The sequence below is a fragment of the Rattus norvegicus genome, chromosome 14 (genome assembly GCF_021556685.1).
Source record: "Rattus norvegicus strain SHRSP/BbbUtx chromosome 14, alternate assembly SHRSP_T2T, whole genome shotgun sequence".
NCBI classification, from domain to species: Eukaryota; Metazoa; Chordata; class Mammalia; order Rodentia; family Muridae; genus Rattus; species Rattus norvegicus.
Window position 1 is genome coordinate 88,837,119 of NC_141547.1, and position 13,768 is coordinate 88,850,886.

Below are 13,768 nucleotides of genomic sequence, written 5' to 3' on the forward strand. Positions count from 1 at the left end.
TTTCCATTTTTAATTCCTTCAATTGTTTGATTGTGTTTTCCTGGAATTCTTTCAGGGATTTTTGTGATTCCTCTCTATAGGCTTCTACTTGTTTATTTATGTTTTCCTGTGTTTCTCTAAGGGAGTTCTTCATGTCTTTCTTGAAGTCCTCCAGCATCATGATCAAATATGATTTTGAAACTAGATCTTGCTTTTCTGGTGTGTTTGGATATTCTGTGTTTGCTTTGGTGGGAGAATTGGGCTGTGATGATGCCATGTAGTCTTGGTTTCTGTTGCTTGGGTTCCTGTGCTTGCCTCTCGGCATCAGATTATCTCTAGTGTTACTTTGTTCTGCTATTTCTGGCTAGACTGTCCTATAAGCCTGTGTGTCAGGAGTGCTGTAAACCTGTTTTCCTGTTTTCTTTCCGCCAGTTTTGGGAACAGAGAGTTCTGCTTTCGGGTGTGTAGTTTTTTCTATCTACAGGTCTTCAGGTGTTCCTGTGGACCTGTGTCTTGAGTTCACCAGGCAGCTTGCTTGCAGCAGAAAAGTTGGTCTTACCTACGGTCCTGAGGCTCAAGTTTGCTCGTGGGGTGTTGCTTATGAGCTCTCCTTGGCGGCAGCAACCAGGAAGATCTGTGCTGCCCTTTCCGGGAGCTTCCGTGCACCAGGGTTCCAGATGGCGTTTGGTGTTTTCCTCTGGAGTCAGAGATGTGGGCCGAGTGTAGACTCTTCTGGTTTCCCAGGAGTGTCTGCCTCTCTGAAGGTTTAGCTCTCCCTCCCACGGGATTTGGATGCAGAGAACTGTTTATCTGTTCGGTCCCTTCAGGTTCTGGTGGTGTCTCAGACGCACCGGATTTCCTGCTCCTGTGCCCTTATCCAAGGGGACCCAGAGGCTGTATACAGTTTCCTCTTGGGCCAGGGATGTGGGCAGGGGTGGGCAGTGTTAGTGGTCTCTTCATCTCTGCAGTCTTAGGAGTGCTCACCTGTCTCGGCGGTGAGCTCTCTCTCCCACGGGGTTTGGGAGCAGTGAGCTGGAGGCAGGGAGTGCGAGATTGGGACTCCCGCTAAAAACTGGAAGTGTCTGGTCCTAGAGGAATTTTTCCTCCGTGTGTCCCAAGGCCACCAGTCAGGTCGCTTGCAGCAGAAATGTTGGTCTTACCTGCGGTCCCGAGGCTCAAGTTTGCTTGTGGGGCGTTGCTTATCCACATTTCTGATTTTTAAGGATAGTTCTTAGCTGATAAGTACAGAAGGAAGGTAGAACTATAAACATTAGAAATTCATGTCCTAAATTTATGAAGCTCCATAAAGACTGAAATTATCAATGGGTACTGAATTATAAGGGTTGATATTGAAGAGAATTCTCACAGTGCAGAAAGCAAACATACTGTTCACACAATGTGGCCATGCAGTGGAGGATATGTAGCCTTACAAAGCCTATAACACCTTGTCCCAATAGCCTATATCTCCTTGAAGGACACAGAAAGAGGAGACAACTGAATGGCCCTATTCCCATTGTGCTGATCAAATCTCACTAAATCTTCAGACTTCACTTCCACCCAGGGAGTATAGAGTAGTTTCTCTGCATATTCGGTATACTGGGAACACCTCACAGCACTGCACTGGCAACACCTGCTCCATTCAGAGACTTTATAGAACTGAGAAATAGGAATGTGTCTATTCGAAAATCCTTCTTCAATTAGCTGCAATTATGATCTGATTTCATAAAAGTGATGTAGTAGTTCCAAAGACACTCAGATGAGCAGCAGCTATTAAATCCATACTTAAAATGATTTTCAAAATCATCATACTAAAACATTGGCTTTAATTAATGAATGAGTAAAGCCTTTTATCCCCTCAAATTATCAGTTTCTTTTCCCATAATGCTTATCACAAGGCAATGCTGTTCCCCTTTCAGGTTTATGTCTAGTGACCTTTACATGTTCCTATGAATGAAGACAGCTTAGCAAAGTCAATATTATATCCTTGGGAGGTTGGCAGAATTTAGTGTCAGAATCAAATGTTCCCTCTGTGCTTCTGGATGTAGCCACTCCTGAGTCACAAGTTATCAGAGACTCTTCCCCAGTTTCATCTCTGGTCACCAATGGACCAGCTGATTTAGCTGAGTCATGCAAATGCTGCAAAGGCACTAGTAAGTGGCCTTGGCCCTACTTTAGAACTTTAGTTCTGTTTGGCACACTACATCTAGACCCGCCCTAAACAGCCGCTGCATGTGGTCACTGGTGCCATATATCCAGACTAGTAAGAGATCACCAGATAGACAGGACTAGAAAGGAAACTTTCCCGAACACATAATTAAAATATTAAAAATACACACTAAAAGCAGAAAGGGGAAATAAAGAGCTCCCAGGGACCAAACTAAAGAGTACACAAGAACAGACCCATGACTCCAGCCGCATATGTAGCAGAGGATGGCCTTGTCAGGCATCAGTGGGAAGAGAGGCCTTTGGTCCAATGAAGGCTTGATGTCCCAGTGTAGGAGAATGCCAGGGCGGGGAGGCAGGAGTGGGTGGGTGAGTGGGGGACCCTCATGGAGGCAGTGGGTGAGGGGCTGGGCTGGGAGGTTTCTGGAGGGGAAACCAGGAAGGCGGATAACATTTGAAATGTAGATAAAGAAAATATCCAATATAAGTAATGGAAAAAATGTTTTGAAATTTACTAGAAGAATTGCTATGCCACATTTAAATGCAGACCCATCAGAGTAAAAGCTAATTATTTGATGGAAAATTTCAAAGGCTGAAAGGCTTGAAAAACTATTTCAATTTCTGAAAGATCAAAATTGTCAACCCAGACTGTAATAGCAAAACTATTAAATTTAAGGAGCAATGAAACCTTCAGAAAAGAAGACAAAAAAAAATAATAATGGACTAAGATAATGGAAGGGATAGTTTGGACTGAGGTGAAAGGTCAACACACTAAAAAGTGCCCCAGGTGGGGGAAATAACAGGACATGTAATCAAAAAGTGCCAAGAAAAGACCAAATAATTAACAAAATTATAGAAATTTTCATATATGTCCTATAATAAATCTGAATATTACTGAAATCAACTGCAAATTAAAATTTTACTGAGTAGTAGTTAGATTAGAAGTCATGATCGATTTTTTTGCTGCCCCTAATAAATGCACATTCCCATAAATTTGTTCCATCAACTCAGGTTAAAAGGCTGGAAAGTGGTATTCTAAGTAACTAAAACTATGAAACAGGGAGACATAGCTTTTCTGGTTTCTCAACAAACAAACAAACAAACAGACAGACAGACAGACAACTCCACATACTTCAAGACAGAACCCTTCACCAGTGTTAAGAAAGTCTCATCATGCTCATTACAGGGATAATCCATTAGGATGATATTAAATTTCTAAATATTAAAAAAAGAATAAAGAAAAGTGTTGAAAGCTGTGGGGAAAAAAAGGTCAAGTCAGTTAAAAAGACAGGCCACCAGAACAACATCTGACTACTCTACAAAAATCTTTAAAGCCAGAAGGGCCTAAAAATATATTTCAAGTCTGAAAAACCCACAACCATCTATCCAGACTATTATACCCAATTGTACTATTAAGACTGAAGAGAAATCAAAACATTCCATGGTTAAAAACAGAAATTTATGACTGTTAATCTAACTCTATAGAAGAATCATTCAGTCTGAAGAGAAGTATACACATACCTGAGAGATTAAAGAGGGGAAACCAACAATGTCAGGACAAGTCATCACAGAAGCATCTACAAAGGTTCAGGGGACACTGCTGAGGATGGGGGCAGAAAGACTGTAAGGGGCAGAAGAGCAGGGTATTTGCTTTGTGTCTCCTAGGAATATCAGAAAACTCTATGCCCAATGTCTCTCCATCATGACTGCCAAAACATGAACAGCATATTTTGTCCATGAACGAGGACAAAAACAATAAATTTGCCAAAGTTGAGTTTCAAGGGCTGTGTGAGAGGAACAGGAAATGGCTTTAGAATTTATGGAGTGAGGCACACTGGTTAGCACATCCACATGGGAGTGCCTTGATGAGGGAGGCAGAACCCTGAGGACTATGAGCCCTGAGGGCTTCGTGTTATTATGGAATACCACTGCTTATTGTCCTCACTGTCTTCATGCACCTTCTAACCTATGAGATGTACGAAAACTCTAAGGAGGTTCCCAGCCCTTCACTAGTCACTGTCACCAGTACTTAAAACAATAGTGACTGATCTTTTTCAAGCATTGGGGCTGGAGAATATGAATGATTCAACAACCACCTTCATAAAGGACCTAGAGATGTAGACTCTTAGTACCAACTATCACCCTTGGAAAGAAATTGGAGATGTAGATTGTTAGTAGAAGTAGGTCAAGATGCTTTTGTTAGTGGCTTTGATGTAGAAATCTTGGGGAATAACTTAAAGTTCAGAAAGGCACACTCTTGATAGTTGTGTCAAGGACTACTGAAGTCAGGGAATAAGAACTAAGAAATACTAAGTCACATGTCTCTCTTGCTAGGCTGGACTGCTGATCAAGTTGATTAATTCTTTGTAGTCGTTTTTGCACTTGGCTTCCTCATATAATTTAATAAAAAATGTTGTTGAGTAGGCTGAGTAGGTGTGCACTTTGAAGATTTAAAGTAGAAATTTTTTAATATAAAAGTGTAAATTTGCAATTCTTTTAAGATATTTTATAAGATTACATTTTAAAATAAATAATTAAATGATCCATCTTTTCTTTGTAATGGCAAATTAAAGCCTGCCAGTAAGATAACTGGCTGAGAAAAATTGCTTGCTTGCTTACGTTTTGTTAATCTATAATGAACTGCTTAGACATGAGTATGCGGGGGTTCTTGAGAATAATTTGTTTTTGTATTACCTGTAATATTTAAGTCATTTAATTGTGTAAAAGTATTGGGGAACCATTTTGTATGTGTGTGTGTGTGTGTGTGTGTGTGTGTGTGTGCACGTGCACATGTGTGTATGTATGTGTGTGTACTCATAATCATTTGTTTAAATAAAAGAGAATATAATCACATTGTAATTTCCACACTGCTTGAGAGATTTTGCTGGGGAATAAAAGCTGGGAGAGAAGAAATAAAATTCCTGAGCTTTGCTTCATCCACCATGTGTATGTGTGTGCATGTGCATGTGTGTGTGTGTGTGTGTGTGTGTGTGTGTGTGTGTGTGTGTGCTTGAATGTGTGCCCATTAATTACTCCCCACATCCCCTTCTTGGATCACTGAATACACTGCCCGAGCTGGCTTCTGGTACAGGGGGGCTTCAATTCTACACAGAGAACTACAGACGATGCTAAGAGTTGGAGGAAGTCTTTTCCAGGGAATATCACACCTCTGATTACCCAATTCTAAATGATCAGCCTTGAACACATTTATATAAGTAACTTTACATAGACTTGATGATTTTATACTTCAGAAAATATAATCTTATACATCTACATACACACATATATGCATGTAGCAACGATTAATGAAAACAGAGGCCATGTATGTGAATGAGAGCAAGAAGTATAAACAGGAGGGTTTGGAACAGAAAAGGATGGGAGAAATGATGTAATTATACTATAATTTCAAAATAAAAGAAAAAAGGATGTCTAAGAAAGAAGCACCACAAACATCAACAAAAGAATAACAATTAATAGACATTTTTCAATAATAATTCTTTGTATTAGTGGATCAAATGCATGAGTAAAAAAAATAGATGAGCAGACTGAATTGGAAATGATTGCCTTCAAGAAACATATCTCATTACTGATAGATACCAACATAATGTAAAGTGATAGAAAAGATTTTATAAGCAAATAGAACTAAGGACCAAGCAGGAATAGCTATTACCTAACAAAATAGATTTCAGACCAAAACTAATGAGAAGAAATAAGGAAGTCCATGCCGTATTCACTAATGGAACAGTTTACAAAGGGGATATTACAATTCTATGTATATGTAGCAAGCACAGATATATTCAGCTTCATCAAAACATACTATGAGATCTCAAACAGCAGTGGATAATTTAAGTATCACAGAATCTTCAATAAATAGATCCACAGGACAAGTATAAACAAGAAATATTGAAGAACAACAAATATTAAAGAATTCTTCTCAGCACTCTACACAACTTTAAAAAAATAGGCAACATATTTGGATACAAATACTGGAAAACATTGTGTGTTCTATCTGACAACAATGGAGCAAAGCAAGATATTAACAGCAAGAGAAACAACAGAAAGCACACAAACTCATAGAGATTAAATGTCACACTCCTGAACAATGGATGAACCAATAAAATAGAGGACTCAGATGTGATTTCGTACAGCCACAGCTAAAGAATGCATCAGAAAAAGGAGGGGGTATTAATAAATGTTACTAGGGAGAGTGGATACAAACACATAGACGAACAATACTAAATATTTATCTATCACCTTACACAACACTCAACTCCAAATTGATGAAGTGACTCTATATAAAAAATGAAAATACGAAACTTCTGGAATGAATAGTGTGGAATGTACTTCACCAGGTAGGCATAGGGAGAGATTGTCTCAATAGGAAATATGACAAAAAATGACAAGTGGGCTCTTAGGGAAACTAAAGAGCTTCCTACAAAGGAAGTTGTCCGTTGGTGTATATCTGACAGAAGACATGTGTCTGGAATATACAAAGAACTGAAAAACAAAATAAAAATCCAAGTATCATAAAATGAACAACACAATTAAACAAACTATGCATCTAAATGGAAAGTCTTCAAGAGAAATATAAAGGAAGAAGAAATATAAATGGCAATAAAACATGTTTCAAAGTGTTCAATATACGTAAGCTGTGGAGAAATGCAGATGAAAATTACTTTGAGATGCCTTCTCTTCCTTGGTCTCTTCATCAGGACTGTAACCAATAATAGATGCTGAGGTGGATGTGGGGAAAGTATGTCTCTTATACACCACTGGTGGTTGTGGAAACCACTGTAGCTACTTGAGAAATCAGTCTGGAGATACTGGAGATACTGGAGATACTTTACGAAAATAAATCTCTAAGCATACACTTACTGTCTGTCTCCTTTCTATTACTTGTGGTTGTTTGAATGAAGGCATCCCCCAAAGGCTCATAGTGATTGGCACTCTTCAGAGTGGTCTTGATGGAGTAGGTGTGGTCTTGGTAGAGGAAGTGTGTCATGTTTGCCAGACTTCGAAGTCTCACATGCTCAAGCCAGGCCCAGTGTGACTCTGACTTCCTGCTGTCTGCCAAACCAAAGGTAGAACTCTCAGCTACTTCTCTAGCACCATGTATGCCTATATGACATCATGATCACCATTATGATGAAACTGGATGAAACCTGTACTATAAGTCAGCTACAATTAAATGTTTTCCTTTATAAGAGTTATCATGGACCCACGGATCCAGGCCCGCAGCAGCTCTCTGCTCCCAAACCCCGTGGGAGAGAGACCTCACCGCCTGATCAGGTGGGCACTCCTGAGGCTGCAGAGCGGAGGAGACCACCAACACTGCCCACCCCTGCCCACGTCCCTGGCCCAAGAGGCACCGCCGGAACCTGAAGGAAACAGACCGGATAAACAGTTTCTGCACCCAGATCCCGTGGGAGGGAGAGCTGAACCTTCAGAGAGGCAGACACGCCTGGGAGACCAGGGGAGGCTGCACTCTGTGCACGTCCAGACGCCAGAGGAGAACACCAGGCGTCATCTGGAGCCCTGGTGTGCGGAGGCTCCCGGAAAGAGCGGCGCAGATCTTCCCGGTTGCTGCCACAGCGGAGAGGACTTAGGCAGTACCCCACGAGCAAACTTGAGCCTTGGAACCACATGTGGGACCAACTTTTCCCCTGCAGGAAACCTGCCTGGTGAACTCAAGACACAGGCCCACAGGAACAGCTGAAGACCTGTAGAGAGGAAAAACTACACGCCCGAAAGCAGAACACTCTGTCCCTATAACTGGCTGAAAGAAAACAGGAAAACAGGTCTACAGCACTCCTGACACACAGGCTTATAGGACAGTCTAGCCACGGTCAGAAATAGCAGAACAAAGTAACACTAGAGATAATCTGATGGCGAGAGGCAAGCGCAGGAACCCAAGCAACAGAAACCAAGACTACATGGCATCATCGGAGCCCAATTCTCCCACCAAAACAAACACGGAATATCCAAACACACCAGAAAAGCAAGATCTAGTTTCAAAATCATATTTGATCATGATGCTGGAGGACTTCAAGAAAGACATAAAGAACTCCCTTAGAGAACAAGTAGAAGCCTACAGAGAGGAATCGAAAAAATCCCTGAAAGAATTCCAGGAAAACACAATCAAACAGTTGAAGGAATTAAAAATGGAAATAGAAGCAATCAAGAAAGAACACATGGAAACAACCCTGGACATAGAAAATCAGAAGAAAAGACAAGGAGCTGTAGATACAAGCTTCACCAACAGAATACAAGAGATGGAAGAGAGAATCTCAGGAGCAGAAGATTCCATAGAAATCATTGACTCAACTGTCAAAGATAATGTAAAGCGGAAAAAGCTACTGGTCCAAAACATTCAAGAAATCCAGGACTCAATGAGAAGATCAAACCTAAGGATAATAGGTATAGAAGAGAGTGAAGACTCCCAGCTCAAAGGACCAGTAAATATCTTCAACAAAATCATAGAAGAAAACTTCCCTAACCTAAAAAAAGAGATACCCATAGGCATACAAGAAGCCTACAGAACTCCAAATAGATTGGACCAGAAAAGAAACACCTCCCGTCACATAATTGTCAAAACACCAAACGCACAAAATAAAGAAAGAATATTAAAAGCAGTAAGGGAAAAAGGTCAAGTAACATATAAAGGCAGACCTATCAGAATCACACCAGACTTCTCGCCAGAAACTATGAAGGCCAGAAGATCCTGGACTGATGTCATACAGACCCTAAGAGAACACAAATGCCAGCCCAGGTTACTGTGTCCTGCAAAACTCTCAATTAACATAGATGGAGAAACCAAGATATTCCATGACAAAACCAAATTTACACAATATCTTTCTACAAATCCAGCACTACAAAGGATAATAAAGGGTAAACCCAACATAAGGAGGCAAGCTATACCCTAGAAGAAGCAAGAAACTAATCATCTTGGCAACAAAACAAAGAGAAGAAAAGCACACAAACATAACCTCACATCCAAATATGAATATAACAGGAAGCAATAATCATTATTCCTTAATATCTCTCAACATCAATGGCCTCAACTCCCAAATAAAAAGACATAGATTAACAAACTGGATACGCAATGAGGACCCTACATTCTGCTGCCTACAGGAAACACAGCTCAGAGACAAAGAGACACTACCTCAGAGTGAAAGGCTGGAAAACAACTTTCCAAGCAAATGGTCAGAAGAAGCAAGCTGGAGTAGCCATTCTAATATCAAATAAAATCAATTTTCAATTAAAAGTCATCAAAAAAGATAAGGAAGGACACTTCATATTCATCAAAGGAAAAATCCACCAAGATGAACTCTCAATCCTCATCTTCGGTTGGTTTATATACAAGTGTGCAATTTCTAGGCTTGAAAGTAAAATGATGCTATCTGGTGCTGGATAGAGGAGCCTTTTTTTTTATTATGGCAGCTTGCTATTTTTGTAACTTGGTGATTTGGTTGAACACAATAAAGTACAGTAGTAACTGATCTCCCCTTCTTCCTGGATGAGTGAGGAGATGATTAAATGTTGATGTCAGCATCCTTGAGCATATTCAGATGAGCTTCTGCTTCTGTTGAAAAGGATGCTGTTTTTGATTGTGGTCCGAAGCTTTGAAGCACTACTTGGCATCTCCTTCCTTGGAGGTCTCACTGTTTAAACATAACAGATTTGATAGCTTGTTGGTAAGGTGAGGTCCAGCTTGTCTCCACTAGGTCATCTTCATGTGAATCCGGTGGTTATACGGTTTTGTTCTAGGGATATTTCATTATTTTAATAACGGTTTTAGCTGACATTCATGGAGAGAATGAATCCTTAGAACTGTGCCAGTAGTGAAAGGAAATCCTGTCTAGAGTATGTTTCTTTACAAAGCTGTGTCACACCATCCTTTGGGCCCTCTGCTGGAAAAGTAGAATCAAGTCTCAAATAATGCCTTTTAAATTGTATCCTCTAGTATTATAGATGTAGGACAGTACTGTATCATACCTCTGTGGATGTAAAATAGCTTGTACCTGCTTTATGATACGTAGTAGTGACCGTGCTTTATCAGAGCTGTTTTTAATGATGTTGCTCAGAATGTTTTCTTTCCAGATGATGATTGAGAAGCTAATTTAAAAAAAAAATGGTGCCAGGTACCACAAGAGTAACAGAACTGTGCTGTTTTCTCGGGTTTTGTTTTTTTACTTTTTTTTTTTTAATGGAGTGTGCTGGATGTCTCTACAGTTTTGTTCAGATGACTGCAGAACCTGGAAAAGCTGTTGCTGCTGTTGATGCATAACACACTGCTATTATTGGTCTTTTTATATAAATATAAATATATATATACAGATATATAATTTGAATTTTTTGAAACTTTAGCTGTGCTGTCAACTTTGGAAAAAAGTATCCCCGTTTACTGTGTTGAGTTGGCACTGTACAGAAATTAACAGCCATATTGGTCTAGAAATGTTGAACTTAAGTTTTTTCCATTTGTACAGGGGTAACACACTGTATTAAATATGTAAGGTCTTATCTACGTGGGTTTGATTACAAAAACTAATAAAGTATTCTCTAAATTTAAAAAGAAAAAGAAAAAAAAAGATCTAGGGTCACAGTTATTCAGGGATCAGAAATATCTCATGCCCTTGTTTGACTTTAGCTTTGTATAGAATCATTTGAGTAACCAGATACCTAACAGGGAAAATGATAAAGAAACTTTGTGGTAGGTATTATAAACTATATCCATCGTTATTTTGCATAAACCATTAAGTCTTTCATTTTTAAAAAATAAAAAAAAAAGAGTTATCATGATCATGGGCATCTCTTCACAACAGTAGAAACCCTAAGTAAGACACCATTCCTGGACATAACCAAAAGGACTCTATTATAGTACTAAGATACCTGTTCATGTTTATTGTTTTTGTATTAAAAATAGCTAGGAGATGGAAATAGATGGTTGTCATCTGATGAATGGACAATGGAAATATGAGATATATATATATATATATATATATATATATATATATATATATATATATGATTTATTTAGCTGTATAAAAAGGAAAATTGGAGCATTCACATGTACATAGATGGAACTATACCATATTAGCCTGAATGAGTTAGTCAAGGCTTGGTAGGACTTAGATAGCCATATTCTCTCTCATTTGGAGATTCTATCTTATACTCTTTAGTTTTACTTGCTTGGCTTGGAGTAACCAGTGAAGCCAGAGAAGTGGTGGTTGAAAACTCAGTTCTCAATAGGACATTTATATCACTCTCCTCTGTGACTCAGAGAACACTGTGGGAGAGGGAACTGGGAAGATTCTTAAAGCTGGCAGACAGTGATACATACTGTAAAATATCCCATAGGCATATCACAATTACTTCAATCATGATTTCACAATAGCTCTGGATGCTTGCACTGGACTTGCCCAAGCCAACCCCATAAGAACAACAATCAGAGCTCCCAGGAGTGAAACCACCATCCAAAAAATATACATGGTATCCATTCCTCTGTTGAAGGGCATCTGGGTTCTTTCCAGTTTCTGGCTAATATAAATAAGGCTGCCATGAAAATAATGGAGCATGTGTTTTTGTTAAATGTTGGAACATCTTTTGGGTATATGCCCAGGAGAGGTATAACTGGGTCCTCAGGTAGTGCAATGTCCAATTTTCTGAGGAACCTTCAGACTGATTTCCAGAATGGTTGTACCAGTTTGCAATCCCACCAACACTGGATGAGTGTTCCTCTTTCTCCACATCCTCACCAGCATCTGTTGTCACCTAAGATTTTGATCTTAGCCATTTTGACTGGTGTGAGATGGAATCTCAGGCTTGTTTTTATCTGCATTTCCCTGATGACTAAGATGTTGAACATTTCTTTACATACTTTTCAGCCATTTGATATTCCTCAGCCGAGAATGTTTTGTTTACCTCTATACCCCATTTTTAACAGAGTTATTTGGCTCTCTGAAGTCTAACTTCTTGAGTTCTTTGTATATTTTGGATATCAGGATTGGTAAAGATCTTTTCCCAATCTGTTGGTTGCCATTTTGTCCTAATGACTTTGTAGTTTTGAGGTCCCATTTGTCGATTCTTGATCTTAGAGCATAAGCCATTGGTGTTTTGTTCAGGAATTTTTCCCCAGTGCCTATGTGTTCAAGACTCTTCCCCACTTTTTTTCTATTAGTTTGAGTGTATCTGGTTTGATGTGGAGGTCCTTGATCCACTTGGACTTAAGCTTTGTACAGGGTGATAAGAATGGGTCAATTTGCACTCTTCTACATACTGACCTCCAGTTGAACAAGCACTATTTGTTGAAAATGCTATCTTTTTTCCATTGGATGGTTTTAGCTCCTTTGTCAAAAATCAAGTGACCATAGGTATGTGGGTTCATTTCTGGGTCTTCAATTCTATTCTACTGGTCTACTTGCCTGTCTCTGTACCAATACCATACAGTATTTAGCACTATTGCTCTGTAATACTGCTTGAGGTCAGGAATGATGATTCCCCCAGAAGTTCTTTTGTTATTGAGTATAGTTTTAGCTATCCTGGGTTTTTTGTTATTCCAAATGAATTGGCAAATTGCTCCTTCTAACTCTTTGAAGAATTGAGGTTGACTTTTGATGGGGATTGCATTGAATCTGTAGATTGCTTTTGACAAAATGGCAATTTTTGCAATATTAATCCTGCCAATCCATGAGCATGGGAGACCTTTCCATCTTCTGAGATCTTCTTCAATTTCTTTCTTCAGAGACTTGAAGTTCTTGTCATACAAATCTTTCACTTGCTTGGTTAGAGTCACACCAAGGTATTTTATATTATTTGGGACTATTGTGAAAGGTGTCATTTCACTAATTTCTTTCTCAATGTGTTTATCTATTGAGTAAAGGAAAGCTATTTACTTGTTTGAGTTAAATTTATACCCAGTCAATTTGCTAAAGTTGTTTATCAAGCTTAGTAGTTCTGTTGTGGAACTTTTGGGGTCACTTAAGTATACTATCATATCTTCTGCAAATAATAATATTTTGACCTCATCCTTTCTGATTTGTATTCCTTTGACCTTCTTTTGTTGTCTGATTACTCTGGCTAGGACTTTGAGTACTATGTTGAATAAGTAGAGAGAGAGTGGGCAGGCTTGTCTAGTCCCTGATTCTAGTGGGATTGCTTCATGTTTCTCCATTTAGTTTAATGTTAGCTACTGGTTTGCTGTATATTTCTTTTACTATGATTAGGTATGGGCCATGAATTCCTGATCTTTACAGGACTTGTATCATACTCAACTATCAAAAACAACTACTTCATGAAATTCCTAGGCAAATGGATTGAACTAGAAAATATCATCCTGGGTGAAGTAACCCAATCACCAAAAGATGTACATGGTATGCACTCACTGAAAAGTGGATATTAGCCCAAAAGCTCAAATTACCCAAGATACAATCCACAGACCTCTTGAAGCTCAAGATGGAGGATGACCAAAGTGTGGTTACTTTATTACTTCTTAAAAGGGAGAACAAAATATATTCATAGGAGGGGATATGGAGGCAAAATTTGGAGCACAGACTGAAGGAATGGCTATTTTGAGCCTGCCCCATGTGGCCCATATATATACAGCCATCAAAACTAGGTAAGATTGATG